This window comes from Lagenorhynchus albirostris, chromosome 14 (genome assembly GCF_949774975.1).
Source record: "Lagenorhynchus albirostris chromosome 14, mLagAlb1.1, whole genome shotgun sequence".
Classification (NCBI taxonomy): Eukaryota; Metazoa; Chordata; class Mammalia; order Artiodactyla; family Delphinidae; genus Lagenorhynchus; species Lagenorhynchus albirostris.
In genome coordinates, this window is record NC_083108.1 from 84,012,780 (window position 1) to 84,035,120 (window position 22,341).

Consider the following 22,341-nt stretch of genomic DNA (forward strand, 5'->3'; position numbering starts at 1 on the left):
CCCCTGACACACACACACACACACACACACACACACACACACACACACACACACACACACACACACACACACACACACACACACACACACAGTCTCCCCGACCTTCGACATCTACAGCAGAGTGATGCTTTTGCTACTGTCTGTGAGCTACATTATTTAGCCACCACTGTCAACTCTGCTCCCTGTCGTTTCTGGTTGTTAGCTCAAGGAGTCACAGCTGCTTACTTAAGTGTCTTGGATAAGCGACAGGACCCACTTTCCACTGAATAGCCCTGTTTTTCTTTCGTGAAATTCAAGTTTCTTTTATCGATGACAAGTGGTACTGACATTTTCCATTGATGCAAAGGGAGACTTTATTTAAGAATACGTTTATTTAAGTGCAAATAAAGAAAGAAGGCAACTGAGAGGAAAATACGATGCGAGTGATAGTAGCTACACAGTGATGGCAGAGCTGTGAACGGTACGTGGATGCCTGGGGTGAGGGAAGTGTTGCTGTGGGTGTACAGAGCCAGTGAAGCTGGCTGAGCATAGGTGTGGCTGCTTCTCTGAGGTGGTGTCTGCTTAGAAAATCCAGCCTCTTCCCAAAACTGCTTCCCCAGATGCCACCTCAAGGATGGCCTGGCCCGAATCTAGGCGGTGGTTCAGCAGCTTTCCTTCCAGGCTTCCTGCTCTGATGAAGAAGCCCATGCAGGGGGCACTGCTGCTCTTAGCACCGGCATCCTCCCACAGGGTTGATCCCAGCCGGAGGTGAGCCATCCAGGCCTGGGGTGGGGGGTCGGGGGTCACAGAAGATAAACATTCACCTGCTCAGGTACAGTGGTAGACGCTGGGTGGGGATGAGAGGTCTTGTCTTGGAAAGGAACACACTGCTTAACACAGGAATTCAGAGGGTGTGAGGACACCAGGCTGGGGACTGAGGGAGGCTGTGCCCTATTCACTCTGAGGGTGTTTTTCTCTTCCACCAGCACTTCTGTTAGGTCTGCACTCCTGTCTACCTTGCTGTGTGACCTTGGGTGAAATACTCCCTGTCTCTGGGCCTCAATTTCCTTTTCTGGGAAAAGAGAGATTGAATCAGATGGTTTGTTTCTTTCATTTATTGTTGTTTTTGTTCTCCCAGTTTTTCTAATCCCCCACATATGCAATGTATCCCACCCTGTGTGTATCCTTCTGTAATTTTCTTCATGTCTATAGAAATGTATTCAGAGAGATTAGTTCAAGATGGCGGAGAAGAAGGACGTGCTCTCACTCCCTCTTGTGAGAGCACTGGAATCACAACTAACTGCTGAACAATCATCAACAGGAAGACACTGGAACTCACCAAAAAAGATAGCCCACATCCAAAGACAAAGGAAAAGCCACAATGAGACAGTAGGAGGGGCACAATCACAATAAAATCAAATCCCATAACTGCTGGGTGGGTGACTCACAAACTGGAGAGGACGTATACCACAGAAGTCCACCCACTGGAGTGAAGGTTGTGAGTGCTATGTCAGGCTTCCCAACCTGGGGGTCCGGCAACGGGAGGAGGAATTCCTAGAGAATCAGACTTTGAAGGCTACTGGAATTTGACTGCAGGACTTTGACAGGACTGGGGGAAACAGAGACTCCACTCTTGGAGGGCACACACAAACTACTGTGGGCATCGGGACCCAGGGGAGGAGCAGTGACCCCACGGGGGACTGAACCAGACCTACCTGCTAGTGTTGGAGGGTCTCCTGCTGAGGCGGGGGATGGCTGTGGCTCACTGTGAGGACAAGGTCACTGGCAGCAGAAGTTCTGGGAAGTACTCCTTGGCATGAGCCCTCCCAGAGTCCACCATTAGCCCCACCAGAGGGCCCAGGTAGGCTCCAGTGTTGGGTTGCCTCAGGCCAAACAACCAACAGGGAGGGAACTCAGCCCCACCCATCAGCAGACAAGTGGATTAAAATTTTACTGAGCTCTGCCCACCAGAGCAACAGCCAGCTCTACCCACCACCAGTCCCTCCCATCAGGAAGCTTGCACAAGCCTCTTAGATAGCCTCATCCACCAGAGGGAAGATAGCAGAAGCAAGAAGAACTACAATCCTGCAGCCTGTGGAACAAAAACCACATTCACAGAAAGATAGACAAGATGAAAAGGCAGAGGACTTTGTACCAGTTGATGGAACAAGATAAAACAACTGAATGAAGTGGAGATAGGCAACCTTCCAGAAAAAGAATTCAGAATAATGATAGTGAAGATGATCCAGGGCCTCAGAAAAAGAATGGAGGCAAAGATGGAGAAGATGCAAGAAATGTTTAACAAAGACCTAGAAGAATTAAAGAACAAACAAAGAGAGATGAACAATACAATAACTGAAATGAAAAATACACTAAAAGGAATCAATAGCAGAATAACTGAGGCAGAAGAATGGAAAGGGACCTGGAAGACAAAATGGTGGAATTCACTGCCATGTAACAGAATAAAGAAAAAAGAATGAAAAGAAATAAAGACAGCCTAAGAGACCTCTGGGACAACATTAAATGCACCAACATTCACATTATAGGGGTCCCAGAAGGAAAAGAGAGAGAGAAAGGACACGAGAAAATATTTGAAGAGATAATAGTCGAAAACTTCCCTAACATGGGAAAGGAAATAGCCACCCAAGTCCAGGAAGCACAGAGTCCCAGTCAGGATAAACCCAAGGAGAAACATGCTGAGATGCATAGTAATCAAATTGACAAAAATTAAAGACAAAGAAAAATTATTAAAAGCAACAAGGGAAAAACAACAAACAACATACAAGGGAACTCCCATAAGGTTAACAGCTGATTTCTCAGCAGAAACTCTACAAGCCAGAAGGGAGTGGCACGATATATTTAAAGTGATGAAAGGGAAGAATCTACAATCAAGATTACTCTACCTGGCAAGGATCTCATTCAGATTCAACTGAGAAATCAAAAGCTTTACAGACAAAGCAAAAATAAGAGAATTCAGCACCACCAAACCAGCTCTACAACAAATGCTAAAGGAACTTCTCTAAGTGGGCAACACAAGAGAAGAAAAGAACCTACAAAAACAAACCCATAACAATTAAGAAAATGGTCATAGGAACATACATATTGATAATTACCTTATACATGAATGGATTAAATGCTCCAACCAAAAGACACAGGCTCACTGAATGGATACAAAAACAAGACCCATATATATGCTGTCTACAAGAAACCCACTTCAGATCTAGGGACACATACAGGCTGAAAGTGAGGGGATAGAAAAAGATATTCCATGCAAATGGAAATCAAAAGAAAGCTGCTATAGCAATAGTCGTATCAGATAAAATAGACTTTAAAATAAAGAATGTTACAAGAGACAAGGAAGGACACCACATAATGGTCAAAGGATCAATCCAAGAAGAAAATACAACAATTATAAACATATATGCACCCAACATAGGAGCACCTCAATGCATAAGGCAAATGCTAACAGCTATAAAAGAGGAAATTGACAGTAACACAATAATAGTGGGGGACTTTAACACCTCACTTACACCAATGGACAGATCATCCAGACAGAAAATGAATAAAGAAACACAAACTTCAGATGACACAATAGACCAGATAGATTTAATTGATATTTACAGGAATTTCCATCCAAAAGCAGCAGAATACACTTTCTTCTCAAGTGCACACGGAACGTTCTCCAGGATAGATCACATCTTGGGTCACAAATCAAGCCTAAGTAAATTTAAGAAAATTGAAATCATATCAGGCATCATTTCTGACCAAAACGCTATGAGATTAGAAATCAATTACAGGGAAAAAAACGTAAAAAGCACACACTCATGGAGTCTAAAAAATACATTGCTAAATAACCGAGAAATCACTGAAGAAATCAAAGAGGAAATCAAAAAATACCTAGAGACAAATGACAATGAAAACACGACGATCCAAAACCTGTTGGATGCAGGAAAAGCAGTTCTAAGGGAAGTTTATAGCAATACAAGTCTACCTAAGAAACAAGAAAAATCTCAAATAAACAATCTAACCTTATACCTAAAGGAACTAGAGAAAGAAGAACAAACTAAACCCAAAGTTAGTAGAAGGAAAGAAATCATAAAGATCAGAGCAGAAATAAGTGAAACTGAAACAAAGAAAACAATAGCAAAGATCAATAAAACTAAAAGCTGGTTCTTTGAGAAGATAAACAAAATTTATGAACCTTAAGCCAGACTCGTCAAGAAAGAGAGGGAGAGGACTCAAATCAATAAAATTAGAAATGAAAAAGGAGAAGTTACAACGGACACCGCAGAAATACAAAGCATCATAAGAAACTACTACAAGCAACTCTATACCAATAAAAATGGAAGAAATGGACAAATTCTTAGAAAGATATAACCTTCCAAGGCTATACATTCCAAGGTTATAACCTTGAAGAAATGGACAAATTCTTAGAAAGGTATAATTTTCCAAGACTGAACCAGGAAGAAAGAGAAAATATGAACAGACCAATTACAAGCAATGAAATTGAAACTGTGATTAAAAATCTTCCAACAGAGGCTTCCCTGGTGGCACAGTGGTTGAGAGTCTGCCTGCTGAGGCAGGGGACATGGGTTCATGCCCCGGTCCGGGAAGATCCCACATGCCGCGGAGCGGCTGGGCCCGTGAGCCATGGCTGCTGAGCCTGCACGTCTGGAGCCTGTGCTCTGCAACGGGAGAGGCCACAACAGTGTGAGGCCCACGTACCTCAAAAAAAAGAAAAAACAAATCTTCCAACAAACAAAAGTCCAGGACCAGATGGCTTCACAGGTGAATTCTATCAAACATTTAGAGAAGAGCTGACATCCATCTTTCTCAAACTCTTCCAAAAAATTGCAGAGAACGGAACACTCCCAAACGCATTCTAGGAGGCCACCATCACCCTGACACTGAAACCAGACAAAGATACTACAAAAAAAGACCAATATCAGACCAATATCACTGATGAATATAGATGCAAAAATTCCCAACAAAATACTAGCAAACAGAATCCAACAACACATTGAAAGGATCATATACCATGATCAAGTAGGGTTTATCTGAGGGATGCAAGGATTCTTCAATATATGCAAATTAATCAGTGTGATACACCATATTAACAAATTGAAGAATAAAAATCATATGGTCATCTCAATAGATACAGAAAAGCTTTTGACAAAATTCAACACCCATTTATGATAAAAAAAAATCTTGAGAAAGTGGGCATAGAGGGAATCTACATCAACTTAATAAAGGCCATATACAACAAACCCACAGCAATCATCATTCTCAATGGTGAAAAACTGAAGGCATTTCCTTTAAGATCAGGAATAAGACAAGGATGTCCACTCTCCCCACTGTTATTCAACATAGTTTTGGAAGTCCTAGCCACAGCAATCAGAGAAGAAAAAGAAATAAAAGGAATCCAAATTGGAAAAGAAGAAGTAAAACTGTCACTGTTTGCAGATGACATGATACTATACATAGAGAATCCTAAAGATTCTACCAGAAAACTACTAGAGCTAATCAATGAATTTGGCAAAGTTGCAGGATACAAAATTAATGCACAGAAATCTCTTGCATTTCTATACACTAACAACGAAAGATCAGAAGGAGTAGTTAAGGAAACAATCCCATTCACCATTGCAGCAAAAAGAATAAAATACCTAGGAGTTAACCTACCTAAGGAGGTAAAAGACCTGTACTCAGAAAACTATAAGACACTGATGAAAGAAATCAAAGATGACACAAACAGATGGAGAGATATACCATGTTCTTGGATTGGAAGAATCAATATTGTGAAAATGACTATACTACCCAAGTCTACAGATTCAATGCAAACCTTATCAAATTACCAATGGCATTTTCTACAGAAGTAGAACAAAAAATCTTAAAATTTGTATGGAGACCCAAAAGACTCCGAATAACTAAAGCAATCTCGAGGGGAAAAAAAAGAGCTGGAGGAATCAGACTCCCTGACTTCAGACTATACTACAAAGCTACAGTAATCAAGACAATAGGGTACTGGCACAGAAACAGAAACATAGATCAATGGAACAAGATAGAAAGCCCAGAGATAAACCCACGCACCTATGGTCAACTAAACTATGACAAAGAAGGCAAGGACATACAATGGAGAAAAGACAGTCTCTTCAATAAGTGGTGCTGGGAAAACTGGACAGCTACATGTAAAAGCATGAAATTAGAACACTCCCTAACACCATACACAAAAATAAACTCAAAATGGATTAAAGACCTAAATGTAAGGCCAGACACTATCAAACTCTTAGAGGAAAACACAGAAAGAACACTCTTTGACATAACTCACAGCAAGATCTTTTTTGATCCACCTCCTAGAGTAATGGAAATAAAAACAAAAATAAACAAATGGGACCTAATGAAACTTGAAAGATTTTGTGCAGCAAAGGAAACTATAAACAAGATGAAAATACAACCCTCAGAATGGGAGAAAATAATTGCAAATGAATCAACAGACAAAGGATTAATCTCCAAAATATATAAACAGTTCATGCAGCTCAATATTAAAAAAACAAACGACCCAACCCAAAAATGGACAGAAGACCTAAATAGACATTTCTCCAAAGAAGACATACAGATGGCCAAGAAGCACATGAAAAGCTGCTCAACATCACTCATTATTAGAGAAATGCAAATCAAAACTACAATGAGGTATCACCTCACACCAGTTAGACTGGGCATCATCAGAAAATCTACAAACAACAAATGCTGGAGACGGTGTGGAGGAAAGGGAACCCTCTTGCACTGTTGGTAGGAATGTAAATTGATACAGCCACTATGGAGAACAGTATGGAGCTTCCTTAAAAAACCAAAAATAGGAGGGCTTCCCTGGTGGCGCAGTGGTTGAGAGTCCGCCTGCCGATGCAGGGGACATGGGTTCGTGCCCTGGTCCAGGAAGATCCCACATGCCGCGGAGCGGCTGGGCCCGTGAGCCATGGCCGCTGAGCCTGCGCGTCTGGAGCCTGTGCTCCGCAAATGGGAGAGGCCACAACAGTGAGAGGCCTGCATACCGCAAAAAAAAACCCTAAAAATAGGCTTACCATATGACCCAGCAATCCCAATACTGGGCATATACCCAGAGAAAACCATAATTCAAAAAGACACATGCACCCTAAAGTTCATTGCGGCACTATTGCATTAGCCAGGACATAGAAGCAACCTAAATGCCCATTGACAGACGAATGGATAAAGAAGATGTGGTGCATATATACAATGGAATATTACTCAGCCATAAAAAGGAAGGAAATTGAGTCATTTGTAGAGACGTGGATGGATCTAGAGACTGTCATGCCAAGTGAGGCAAGTCAGAAAGAGAAAAACAAATATTGTATATTAACTCATATATGTGCAACCTAGAAAAATGGTACAGATGAACTGGTTTGCAGGGCAGAAATAGAGACACAGATGTAGAGAATGAACATATGGACACCAAGGTGAGAAAGTGGCGGGGGGGTGGTGGTGGGATGAACTGGGAGATTGGAATTGACATATATACATGAATATGTATTAAATAGATAACTAATAGGAACCTGAAGTATAAAAAAATAAATAAAGTTCAAAAAAGAGAGAAATATATGCAGACATCTGCATATATATGTGTATACACACACACACACATACACATTTACAGGGTTTCATTGTTTCTGATATTTATTTTTTGTTTATTTTTGTACCAAAATGGTGCAGAGAAGAAGCAGCTGGTCCCCTGAGGGGCAGATCAGACTTGGGCTCCGGGGGTGGTGAAGGAGTGGGGCACAGAGCAGTGACAGCTCAGGTCCCACAGGTGGCAGTGCGCCATGGCATCTCAATCCTGGGGAGGGGGGCACAGCAGCCTCTGGGGCTCTGTGGGCAGGTCTCAGCACAGCCCCAGCTCCAGCCCCAGAGAGAAGATGCAGAGGCAGGGACTCACCTGCTCTGTCATCTGGGCTCAGCATTGGTGAGGACTGGGGCCTTGGTGGGTCCTCGGTAGCAAAGGCCACAAATGTCCATGGTGCTGAGGCTGGTAGGGTTCCCCTTCCCCCTTTTCCCTGTGGGTGAAATCCCTCCAAGGGGATCCCTCTTGGCATTGAGTGGCACTGGGCTGGGGTTGGGGTGACACAGGTAAAATGCTTCCTTGGCTTTTCTACACAGCCATTCTGGGTTTTGAATTCTGCAGCATTTCTACTGCTTCTTTGTTGTAACCCAGAGCTTTCCCAGAGCTATTTTTTGTTGGTTATGGTTATCTACCATTTTTATTGTTTTTGTGAGGGAAATGAGCACAGGGACCTCCTGGCCTCCATCCTTCTGAGGTCATCCTTGTCCCCTATATTTTCTTCAAGGAGTTTCAGGTCTTATGTTTAGGTGTTTATTTCATTTTGAATTGATTTTTGTGTATAGTGGAAGATGGGGGTTGCATTTCCTTCTTTTGCATGTGGATATCATTTTCCCAACACCATTTGTTGTAGAGACTATCCTTTCCCTGTTGTGTGTTCTCAGCTCCCCTGTCAAAGATCAGTTGACTGACGCATGGGTTTATTTCTGAGCACTCTATCCTGTTCCGTTGTTCCATGTGTCTGTCCTTACGTCAGCACCATGCTGATTTGATTACTATAGTTTTGTAATATATTTTGAAGTCAGGAAGTGTGAATTCTTCAGCTTTGTTCTTCTTTCTAAGGATAGGGTTTTTATTTGTTTGTTTTTTGAAGACAGATTCTGTGTGAATGTCAGCAGTTTGAACACAAGGCGAGCATGCATTATACACCCTAATCACTAGGTTTGGTAATTTTGCTTCTATCCTTCAGTCATGCATCCACTGCCTCCCACTGTCTGACACAAGTCTTTAAATTGAAGTATCAGGACTTCCTTGGTGGTCCAGTGGGTAAGACTCCGCGCTCCCAAAGCAGGGGATCCCTGGTCGGGGAACTAGATCTCACATGCATGTCACAACTAAGAAGCCTGCATGCTGTAGTGAAGATCCTGCATGCCACAACTAAGACCTGGCACAGCCTAAATAAATAAATAAATAATTTAAAAAATAAATAAATGAATTGAAGTATCAAGTGAGAGCATGGATTTTTTTGTCCTGTCCAGTAGCAGGATCAATTCGAGTAAAGTAACTAAAATTGCTGGCCTGAGGTCCCCCCTTCAAATGGAATTTATGAGTTCGTGTCCATGAGCTACACACCTGACAGAAATTACCAAACTGCTTTTGGTACCTTGCCCCCGTTTAATTACTATTTCTTCTCATTTCCATCTCTAGCAGAGGCTAGCACAGCTGGTACACACCCCAAAACAAAGGTATTTAAAGCCTTCAATTCCTGTTGACCCCTGCATCCCAGCTGGTGGCCCCTTTTAGATAAGAGTGTGTGATTATTAGTATCGAAGAGGAAAGAATTACTTCTTGGACAGTGCTAAATTAATGGTCCATTCCTCTTATAAAAGTAGACAGGCATCCTATCCCAGCATAAATTCTTTGAAAGCAATAGTAAAACCTTCCAGATTACTAAGCATTTGTAAATTGCTGAATACCATGATTCGCATTTAAGAAGAAGAGACACCTGCATTGGCCAATCCGTCCTTCTGCATTTTAAGACTCCTTTGTGAAATAAGAAAAGCAAGCAACCAAAGAAAACAATGGTTTCCTTCTCTTTTGTTAAAGAATTAGAAAGAGTGGGCATTCCCCCCCCCCCCCGTACTATCCAGGACAGTATCCACTGATCACATGTGGTAATTTACATTCAAATCATTTAAAAATTTTGTTTCTCAGTCCTTCTAGCCACGTGTCAGGTGTTCAGTAGCCACAACTCTGCTTTGATAAACAGAGTCTAGAATATTTTCATCATTGCAGAAAGTCCTATTGGGCAGCACCGCTCTAAGACTTAAGAAATGATAGGGTTGGATTTGATGTGATGTGGGAACATGAAAACAGCTTTGCAGCAAAAGCCAATTTCATTAATATGTATCTGTGTCCTGAAACATTATGTGTACATGTATGAAGAGCACGTCAGAATTTCTTTGAATTATAATAATTTGGCAAAGCCTGTGATTTATATGTTAAGCTGGCTAACCTGATTAATAGTGCTTTACTTTTCTATCTGAAGGAAAAGGTAGTGAATAATTTATCACACAGAAAAGATGCTTGTCATCATTGTCATCATAATTTTTATTTTTAGATGAAGCATTAGAAGAATTCTCTCATAGTATCTCTGATCTGTCCGGCTCCTCCTAATTTCACATGTTTCCTTTTGGTGAGTTCAATGAGGAAGAAATAGTTATATAATTTATAGTATAGAATTATATATAATTTATTGAGAGTATAATTTTCAAAGAATCCTGTTCCTTATTTTCTTTCTTCTTTTTACAGCTTTATTAAAAAGTGTAAGTGGCCTGGTTATTCTACATCATGTAAACTCCTTATCCTATTCAAATATTCGCCCATCCCCAAAAATCCAATTTTGTGTCTATTTATTGCAGAAGTATGTGCAGTCTTTTAAGATTTGAGCGTGACATTTGACCCACCCATTCTTTTATTACATGTACTTTGACTTTCTCTGTTGGACATAGTTTATCTGTTTTCCATTGAATTTGATAATTGCCTGAGTCCATGTTAGCGGAAAATGTACACACTTCATTTCCCAAAGCCTAACACTTACATTTATTTATCTATCTGTTTGTTTGTTTATTACCTTTTGAACCCCTTCACGCATTTCTCCCACCCCTGACCACCCCATCACTGGCAACCAGCGATCTGTTCTCTGTATCTATGAGCTTGAAGTTTTGGAGGTTTTTTGTTTCTACATATAAGTGAGATCATACAGTATTTGTCTATCTGTCTGACTTATTTCGCTTATTTCATAACGCCCTCAAGTTCCATCCATGTTGTCGCAAATGGCAAGATTTTATTATTTTTATAGCTGAGTAATATTCCATCGTGTGTGTGTGTGTGTGTGTGTGTGTGTGTGTGTGTGTGTGTGTGTGTACACATCTTCTTTATCCTTTCATCCATCCATGGACACTTAGGTTGTTTTCATATATTGGCTGTTATAAATAATGCTGGTATGTACATGAAGGTGCATATATCTTTATGAGTTAGTGTGTTTGTTTCCTTTGGGTATATTTCCAGAAGTGGAATTGCTGTATCCTCTGGTAATTCTATGTTAAATTTTCTGAGGAACCTGCATCCTGTTTTCCATAGTGGCTGCACCAATCTACGTTCCTACATTCCAGTGCACGAGGGTTCCCTTGTCTCCACACCCTGGCCAGCACTTGTTATTTGTTACAATCTGATGATAGCCCTTCTGGTATCTCAGTGTGGTTTTTTTTCTTTTTGTTTTTTTTGCGTTACGCGGGCCTCTCACCGTCGTGGCCTCTCCCGTTGCGGAGCACAGGCTCCAGACGCGCAGGCTCAGCGGCCATGGCTCACGGGCCCAGCTGCTCCGCGGCATGTGGTATCCTCCCGGACCGGGGCACGAACCTGCGTCCCCTGCATCGGCAGGCGGACTCTCAACCACTGCGCCCCAGGGAAGCGCTCAGTGTGGTTTTGATTTGCATTTCCCTGATGATTAGTGATGTTGAGCACATTTTCATGTACCTGTTGGCCGGCCATCTGTATGTCTTTGCCATTTTCTTATTTAAAAGAAAGAAATTACATTGTTTTGGGGGAATGAGAGGGATCAGAGTTCTCTCTCAAATTTTCCCTAAAGGACGTTGTTTTGTTTTGTCTTCTTTGCTCTGCTTTGCTTTTCTGCAGTAGTTTATTCCGCAAATGGTTTTTCATTATTCATAATCTAAGATGCATCTTAGATGTCGGGTTTTGGGTCACCGTGGCAGGTCCAGGTTTAAAGGAGGAAACAGCAGGGTTTGTCCTTCCTCCAAGTTACTCCCACTTAGTACCTCAATCTCAGACAGTTGAATCTGTGAGAAATGAGAGGTTGCTGTGATATTTTGTGTTTTGTTTGAAGCTCCCTCTCACTTTGAAGCCCTTTACTACGCTCCGACTTACAAAATTAATTTATACCCATTCTTTACCTTGAAGGGGCTCCCAGTACAGCCAAGAGGCAGACAGAGATGGGGCCTGTGTGAGCGACAGAGGTCTCAGCCCAAGACTAGCCATTGGAACCCACATGGCACCGACCAATTTACAGCTTCTACTACTTATTTAAATAAAGTCTTTATTTCAAGGATTGATTTTTCACAGTTTTATGCTTTCCCTTTGGAGTGTTTCTCTCTGTAGAGCCAACTAATCAAGTTTAAATTTTAATTAAACAGCTGTCATGTGCTTGTTAGTCCTATGACAACCTGATGTTTTATGAAATTTTAATTTAGCCCAAACTGGGTAAGAATATTTCTTCCGACAACAAAAGAATGCTATTAATAGGGTACAGTGGAGATGAAGCAGAGTTTGCTCAAGTGCTAAGAGATGCAGGTACAGGGAAGGAATGAAAAGTAAGCACTTGTGTAATTATGGTTAAGGGTTGGAGCCGGGGTGTGTGAAGCCCAGACTGAATTGTTGGAAGCACAGGTCAGAGAAACACAGGTGAACTAGATCCAAGTTTACACTAGAATGTTCTCTGCCTTCCCTTGTCTTTATTTCCTTCTACTTCAAGTCTCTGTCTTTCTCTCTGTCTCTGCCTCTGAGCATCTTTTAGCCTCTCTTTCTCTCTCTGTCAGTCTGTAGCTGTTTGTCTCTGGTTATCTACAGATCTAATGGTTTACTTGTTTGCTCCACCCCCTCGCCGCCTTCTGTCCAGGGTCTTGATCTGAGCATCCCAGGCTCCAAAGGGCTGGAGGCCAAGCTGGCCCCGATTAGGAGTGAGTGATGACAGGGACTCGCCTGGGATCGGGAGAGAGCTGCAGCTGGTGACGCTGCTTCCCTCCCCCTGGAACAGACAGCTTGCACATTAGCAGAAAAAACCCTCTCGGGGGATAATGCATTCTCACACCACTGTCACAGTTTTTGCCAACTGGACTGCACATAACATTGTGCCTTTGTATACTTATTATTTTTTTAATTAATTCACCTTTTATTTTTTAATTGAAGTATAGTTGATGTACAATATTATATAAGTTTCGGGTGTACAACATAGTGCTGCACAATTTTTAAAGGTTATGCTCCACTTATGGTTATTATAACTATTGGCTGTATTCTGTGTGCTGTATAATATACCCTTGTAGCTCATTTATTTTATACATAGTAGTTTGTACCTCTCATTCCCCTTCCCCTAGATTGCCACTACCCCCTTCCCTCTCCCCACTGGTAACCACTAGTTTGTTCTCTATATCTGTGAGTTCTTTTTTGTTATACTCACTAGTTTGTTTTATTTTTTAGATTCTACATATAAGTGATAACATACAGTATTTGTCTTTCTCTGTCTAACTTATTTCACTAAGCGTAATACCCTCCAAGTCTATCTGTGCTGTTGTACATGGTGAATTAATTCACCTTTTAGACTTTAAAAACACCCTATATTTAGCCACACTCCAAATCTATAATCCATGAAGACATGAGTTTTGTGTGTTATATTTCTTAATACACATTAAAATGTTAAAAGTTTAAAAAAAAAGAAACCAAAGACAAATTCATCTATGCATCACCTAAAATAATGTTAAGTATTACCAGCGTTAAAAATCCCATCATTTGGGGACTTCCCTGGTGGCTCAGTGGTTAAGAATCCACCTGCCAATGCAGGGGACACGGGTTCGAGCCCTGGTCTGGGAAGATCCCACATGCTGTGGAGCAGCTAAGCCCGTGTACCACAACTACTGAGCCTGTGCTCTAGAGCCCACAAGCCACAACTACTGAGCCCACGTGCCACGACTACTGAAGCCTGTGTGCCTAGAGCCCGTGCTCTGCAACAAGAGAAGCCACTGCGATGAGAAGCCCACGCACTGCAACAAAAAGTAGCCCCCCGCTCGCTGCAACTAGAGAAAGCCCGCGTGCAGCAGCTAAGACCCAACACAGCCAAAAGTAAATAAATTACATAAGTTTTTTAAAAAATTCCATAGTTTGACAAACTCTTATAAAGCACTTTCTGCTTTTTGTTAGTTGGCTAGTTAAAATCTTAATTTTCCCTCTAATTCTGTTTGGCTCTGTCTACAAATACGCCAGCATCCCGTCCCTGGCTCCGTCATGCTATTTGCAGGGGTCTGCTTGAACTCCAAACATTTCTGAGTGTTTTGAACACACTGGTTGGAGTTTTCCTTTTGCCCTTAAAAGATCTGGGGAAAATGTTGAGGTTTCAGTATCACCTGTCCTCCTTTAAGTTGTTAAAAGAACCTCTTAAGTTCCAATCTATTAATTCATTTTAGGAAAATCAGAACAGTTCTGAGTTCTGTTACCATACATGATCCCCCTGCTCTTAATACAGCACTTGAGTTTAGATTTAGCTCAGGCGTAGCCAAATCAATCTTTAAGATAGAAATAAAAGCCTGATTTCAGCTCCCTTTCTACAGTAGATCTGGGGAGGAGATGTTTTCTCCCTGTTTCAGCCTACTCTTCAGGGTGAAGCATCTGAAGGAGGCTGCACCTTGAACCAGAGACAACTTCGATAACCGACCTATACGAATGGGCCATTTCAAACAGAAGACTCGATTTCTGCTTTTCTCAAGAAGCTTGAGGTAGGCTTGCATTCCTGCTTGGTGACATCACCGGGGATTGAATAGCCACTGAGCCTGTTACACAGCACCCAGTTGACCTCAGTCCCCACCAGGCCCTCTAGTCTCTCCCGCATGAAGGCTGGGGGACACACGTCATTTCTCGTCCCACTTGTACTGCTTGTTTTCTAAGAATAGAGTTCACGGAAGAATGGAAACTCAGCACACACTGGTCTCTATATAAAACGGGCAAATAATGAATAGCCCTCCCTCCGCCACTGTGCCCTAGAATTCTGTTTCATTCCAGGTTATAAAAGTCACACTGGGAAATTGCAATGTGCTCATTCAGAGAGTGTCCAGGGGGCTGAGGGTCCTTGAAATCAGATTACAGAAGAAACGTGCTCAGCTGAGTGAGGGGAAAGCAAAAGGGCCCAGGGGTGAGTGATGGGGGAGGCGTGGGAGCTTTCTGTAAGCACTGAAAGGGCCATTGTGTAGATGATGGAGGAGAATTATTCTTTCTTTCTGGGTCTCTAAAGTAGAAACTCAAAGGAAACCAACTTTAGCTCGTTATAAAGAAATAGACATTTCAGAGGCAGGGTTTTATGATGGCTAAATTTTTTAGACATTGGTTCGAATGTGACGTCATCACTTTCTAGCTATTTAACCTTTTGGCAAGTTATGTTAACTCCTGAGATCTTAATTTCTTATGTGTAACATGGAGATGTTAAAGGTCTAGTGGTTTGTACCTCATCCAGAGGTTAGTTCTAAATCAGAGTGCTTACGGCCTAAACTACCACTAATCACAATGAACCTTCAAAATTCCTTCAGTTAAACTTAAAATACGAGGACGTGAGCACTTTGAATCTCAAAACCAAAGAACTAATTTTCTTTTCTGTCCTTGCATTTCACTGTTGCTTATTCCTTAGGTCCTTATAGGTCAAAGTCTGGTTTAAAAGGGAGTGTAGGGGGCTTCCCTGGTGGCGCAGTGGTTAAGAGTCCGCCTGCCGATGCATGGGACACGGGTTCGTGCCCCGGTCCGGGAAGATCCCACGTGCCGCGGAGCAGCTGGGCCCGTGAGCCATGGCCGCTGAGCCTGCGCGTCCGGAGCCTGTGCTCCGCAACGGGAGATGCCGCAACAGTGAGAGGCCCGCGTACAGCAAAAAAATAAAATAAAATAAAAGGGGGTGTAGGAAGAATCACACATAGGTTTTCTATTTTTCTCACTTTCTGTTATTCTCAGCGTATATAATTGAATTGTCACATGTTACATGTGTGAGTCATACACACACATTTAATGCCATTGGGGGAGAATAAAGTAAGATTGTGTTTGTAAAAGGACCTCACAGTGTTTGACCTTCAGTATGTGGCTATTTGTATGTATATCGTACGTTGTAACTTCAGCTTGATTGGAAGCGTCATGGACTCTTGGACTGTGTTACATTAAGTAGTGGACTCTCCATGGCTTAGCAGAGTGCCTGGAACACTGTAGGGATTCGGTGAAAACAGTTGGAAGAAAGAGAAGGAGGAAGGGAGGAAGGATCCAATGATGGAAGGAGTGGCTTGCGTGCTGTGTGTTTTCTGGAACAACTCCTGTGAATTCCTTTTCACTGGAGGTAAGCGAAGGAATATGGAAGCTGTCTAGTCCAATGGGTTTTCACTGGGTGCAGACTTAGATCTAAGTAGTTACCTCAGTTTTCTTTGGTTCTCATGGAATGTGTTTATTCCACAAATAGTCACTGAACATCTGTGTGCAGGGTAATGCTCGTAAAATTTAGAGAGCTACAAAAGTGGAATCCTCTGGCTTCTGCCCTTAGTAGCTTGCAGTGTAGATAATGGATATCAGTAGCTAAATTTTATTATTGGCCAAACACTATTATAAGCACGTTATCAGTATCGACTTATGTATGCCTCAAACAAGACTTTAAGAGAGGTAATTACTAATTACATTCGGGTGGGCGAGTAGGGGTGCAAGCTATTGGGTGTAAGACAGGCTACAAGTATCTATTGTATGACACAGGGAATACGGTCAATATTCTGTAATAACTGTCATTGGAGTGTAACCTTTAAAAATTGTATAAAAAATAAATACATTTAAAACAATTTACGGATGAGGAATCAGAGGGTAAGAGGGTAAACAACTTCCCCAAGGTCACCCAGCTGGTGGGTGGTGGAGACACAGGGTTCCCAGCTATGAACCAGCTCTGAGCCTCACCTCCTAACCCCTGTGCATTGTCGCTTTGTCAACCTTTGAGGCTGTGAACAACATGGCGAGAGGGGTGTCTTAGGAGCTGTAGCAAAGTACTAGTCCTACTGCTTCTCCATCTGAAGGGTTGGCTGGTGGATAATGAGCTTTTCTGAATTTTATACACACTGCTGTTTTCAACCACTTCACCTGAAAAGCATGTTTTCTTCTCATTGCCAAGTTTCTTTGAAGGTCTTCACAGGAAGCGTGAAACATATATTTCTGGGGTGGTCATCGTTTCACGTTTCTCCTTCTGGCAGAATGATGGGTTTATGCTTTTATGGGCTGGTGATTACAATGTTTGTCCATAAATTGTGGCTTCCGGGACCCCAGAAGCCTGTCCCACATCATTAGCAGGTGCTTAGCTATTTCATTCTTGGAAAAGAAATGGAAATAAATCCATGCTGACACAGAAATAGTGCCCACCAACTTACCTCTGCAATCATTGTGCCCAGGGTTCTGGTTTCAGCTGGACTAGACAATAGTGAGCTGCTAACGACCTAATAAAAAGACGTTAATATGTTTAAGTCTCCCCTGCCTCAGGGAAGCACTTTGTGAATCTGGCTTAAGGCAGTGTCTTCTGATGGATGGGCTGTCATATTGGAAAATTAAAATTGTCCTGCTCCTTGCTTAGAAATGTGTAACAAGCTGGCTCCTAAATAGAAAACAAAACAAAACAAAACAAAACAACTTTGGCTTTGAAATAGCATCTACATTGCCTGGATGAAGGCACAGCATCTAGAAAGAGCTCGCTGACCAAGGTTTCCGGAAGGGTTGGGTTTACAGAGAGGGGAAGATGGCAGGGGCATGGTTTCTGAATGGGAGCCTCTAGAGGCGACACTTGGAACTGCAATAATGGAGTCCAAGGCATCATTGAAGGTTTAGGAGAACGTGGGCAGGTGTGGCGGACAGCAGGATCTGGTAGATCTCACACACATCCCTACATTCATTGGACTTCTTTGGTTACAAATTATGAAAACTGAAGTCAAAATTTGTTAAACCAAATAAGGCAATTAGTTGGATCATGCACCTGAAAAGGGCCACTATGTTATACTGCAAAGTTGGACTGAGGGCTTTCTTAGGACTTTGTTTCTTTCCATTTCTCAATACGGATTTCCTCTGTGTTGTGTTCAGACCCAGTCAGGCTCTTAATGTGGGGTGGCCCCCAACAGTTTCAGGGTTTATATCTTTCTAATTTCAAATCTAGTGGATGGAAAGATTTTTATTTCCAGACATTTCACCGAGAATTCCACCCCCCCCCATTTTTTTTTGGAGCAGTGAAAGGTTTATTGCAGGGCGAGCAAGGAGAATGGGGGGCTCGTCCTCAAAAATTCTGAACTCCCAAGAATCCCTTGTTGAACAGACTTGGTTCTTGTGTTCATCCCTGAACGAGTAGCACCCTGGACATATTGTGAATATTTAAGTCGTGTGTCCGAATGTGCAGCCAGGAGTGAGAGTTCAAACTCTTCATCCTCAGGGTAGAATTGAGAAAACAACAAATGAGAGATACGGACCGGACGGGCAAAAATGACCATTATTCATTAAGTTTCCCATGAAGACTCCCTATGAATATTACCTACGTTCTTTTAGGAAGAATGTAGTTAAGAGTGTTGATAGAAAGTCTGCCATGTGGCGGGCACCATGGCAAGTCTTCAGAGACATCTGCAAACTGTTGGAGAAGCACTTTAGCCACTAAATACTTACTGAGTGTCTAATTGTGCTCATTATATATTGCTGCCTCCCAAGTCACCCGCAATTTAGCAACTTAGAAAAATAAGTGTGTGTTTAAACAAACCTTCTGTGGGTCAGGAATCTGGGAGTGGCTCCACTGCATGCCTCTGGCCCAGGGTCTCCAGTGAGCTCGCAGTTAAGATGTGATGGGGGCTGCAGTCAACTCAAGTCTTGTCTGGGGCTGGAGGATCCCCTTCCGGAATGGGTCCCTCACGGAGCTGTTAGGTTCACGCTGGGTGTTATCAGAGCCTCTGTTCCTTACCCCGTGGCCTCTTCGTGGAGCCACTTAACTGTTCTCATGACACGGCAGCTGGATTTCCCCAACGTGAGGGATTTAAGAGAGAAGGGAAGGTGGGATTCGCAGTGATTTTCATGTCCTAATTTCAGAGACACAGACTGTCCCTTCTCACATGTTGCATTCACGACAAGTGAGTCATTAACTCAGCCCACGCTCAGTGCCAGGGGAATTAGTCTCCACCTATTAGAGGGGAGGAGAGTTGAAGAATTTGTGAACATATTTTAAAAGAACCACAGTCTACCCTCTGGCCGTAGATTATTCCTATTCTTCCTCTGTGCAAAACACTCACCTCCCAAGATCTCCTGAAAAGCTCACCCTTTCAGAGCATCAACTCAAAATCCGAGACATTGGGATCAACACGAGGTCCAGGTACAGATGAGGTCCTCGATCCTAAGCGGTTCAGTGTGATCCATTAAGGAAGCATATTATCCCAGAAAACTATACCCCTAATTATGGGAAAAAGACAAAGATTTGGAGGTAATCTGATCTCTGCTCTGTCATCACCCTCTGAGGAGTATTATGTGATCCGCTGTACGCAGTGAGCTGCAGAGACCACCTTTGAATATAACAATATCCATGATGGTTTGCACTGATTGGGCACTAAATGTATGCCAGTGTACCAGGCACTATTCTCACTGCTTCCTATGTTTTAACTCACTTAATCCTCACCACAACACCGTGGGGGTAATACTATTATGAATCCCATTTTATAGATGGGAAAACTGATGCACAGAAAAGTGATGTCATTTATCACAGGTAACCCAATTGGCCAGGCGCAGAGTAGGGGTTTGAATTCCAGAGCGTGTGATCTTACACGTCACGTGAAGAGAGCACTCCAATTTTCCACAAAACACAGCCCAAGGTGAAGAGAGATGTTGCTTATTTCAAGGACACTTCTATTTCTTTTATTTTCTTGCTTTTGGATTGTCTACAAAATGACTTGTTTTAAGTAAAATGTGAGAGTTGAAAGTTATTGTCTGTCAGAGATGAACATGTGTTCTTTTTCCCCTAAACCATTGCAGATGAATGAATATATACTGGCTTATACTAGGAATTAAGGAACACACAAAGAAATACCACAAAGAAGAACCTGAAATTCTTTTCTAGTCAGAAAGTATTTGCACCAATAGAGGCAGAGATGAGAGAATTCTTTTGATTAAATCATATTGCTCCCCAGATCTGCAGGGAATTTAGTGACTGAATGACTCTTTACTGATGTATCTCACTTGGATAATACAGGTGCTCGAAAGGAATTCCTGGCTTTAGGAGCTCGAGGAAACAGAAATCATGGCTGAGCTGAGAACCCCATGAGATCATAAAGCAAGGGGAGGATTCAGATTTACACAACTCATCCATTAAACAAGGAAGAAATTCTCTCTTTCAGTTTTACTGGCAAGTGGGAGTAGCAGCAAATGATCATTTCTGTTCATATCCTTTATTCATTCTTTTCTAATCACATCTTCTAAACTGCTGTTTAGATTTCATTTACCGATGAAGTCGCATTACCACGTATGGGCTAAGCTACACGGACAAGAAACTCACACAGATTCCAATGTGCTGCCTTATTTTTAACTTCTCTTCTTCCCTGTAGGATCAGGTTAACTTTCATGAGGATTCACCTCTCCCAGAAAAATAAAAAGGTCGGCTAGTAACGTGTCTTTATGTTATTGGTCTCTTCTAGAAGCAAGTTTTCCAAGCCCTGCATGATTTTTTTTTTCCTAATTAAAGCAGGGACCCCAAGTACTGCCCAATAAAGACGACTTTCTATGGTCTTTCCTGCCAAGAGCGATTCCTATTAACTAAGGGTTTCTATCTTACAATTTCCCAGGAACTACGTTACCAAACTCAGTGTAACAAATAAATCAAATACTACCCAACATCCTTTGAGTGCATCATTCAATGAATATTTGGGCTACTATCTTCACTTTTTTTTGAGTACAGTTGTGCAAAAACACACTAGTCATCCATTTTCCGAGTTTTCTCTGTATCTGAAAACCACTTTGGGGGACTGTGCATTTCCCATACTCCTTATAGACAACCCTGTGGGGTGGTGATAATAGTGCTAAGAAGAACTGCAGATTTGCCAGTTATAGTTACCCTTCCTTTCTCCATAGCTACAACTGGGGCAGAAGGAACTGTGGTCTAGCATATTGGGTCTGTACCAGAAACGTTTGGCAGTATAAACAAGATGGATAAAATAAGCAATTGTATTAGGGTTCTCCGGAGAAACAGAACCAATAGGATACATGTTCGGTAGCTATATAGAAAGAGGTTTATTATGAGAGATTGACTTAGGCGATTATGGAGGCTAAGAAGCTCCATGATCTTGCGTCTGCAAGCTGGAGTCCCAGGAAAGCTGGTGGCGTAATTCCAGTCCAAACCCAAAGGCCTGAGGATTAGGGGAGCCAGTGGTGTAAGGTCCTGTCCAGTCTGAACACCCACAAACCGGGCGTGCTGATGTCTGAGGGCAAAGGGAGATAGATGTCCCAGCTCAAGCAGAGAGAGAAAATTCACCCTTCCTCTGCCTTTTGGTCCTATTCAGGTCCTCAACAGATTGGGTGATGCCCACCCCTGTTGGTGAGGGAGATCTTTATTCAGTTCACCGGTTCAAATGTTAATCTCATCCAGAAACACCCACACAAACACACCAAGAAAGAATGTTTACCAGCTCTCTGGGCACCCCTTAGCCCAGTCCAGTCAACGCATAAAATGAACCATCACAAAAGTATATTAAAAAGACCTATTACAGGGTCTGACATGTGGTAAACCATTAATATTTGTTCCCCCTCATCATTATCGTTCCACATTGTTTCCATATGGATGTGTTTATAAACAGATGGTGGAAAAGGCAAGAGATCAGGCTGTCAGGAGATGATGCTTCACCTCCTTTGCCACCTGGATGCTTTCCGCCATCAGCAAGACACTTAGCATTTCTGGCTTCAGTCTACTCTTCGGCCAAAAAGTAGTGGTAGTATCTGGTATCCTACGGCCCCTAACCATCTCCAGAACTTCGAGGAGGCTTCATCTCCCCACACAAAATGTGTGCTGTCATGTAATTGCAACAAAAAGACCATTACAGTTGTACATCGTCATCATACCATTATCCTATGATCAGAGAGCAGGGGCCATGACCAACACTTTTTTTATTGTCTGTAGTAAAGTACTAGGTTCATATAATATATTAAATCCAAATTTGTCAATTTCCTTATTAGCAATTATTTGTTGAAAAAGCCCCACTTTCTGCCTTTTCGTATCGCTCTTCCTCAACCTCCTTCATTCAGAACAGGAGAGAATGGAGGCCCAAATTTGTTGAATACCTTCCAGGTGCTTGACACTTCTAGCATGTCCTCTGGGTAGGCTGTTTCATGGGAAAGTCCTTATAATGAGTAATAGCATCTCTGTCTTACGGACAAGGAGCTGAAGGCTTAGAGGAGTTTAATGTCTCATGGAAATGGGTCTTGATTTTGAGTTTACCTTATCCCAG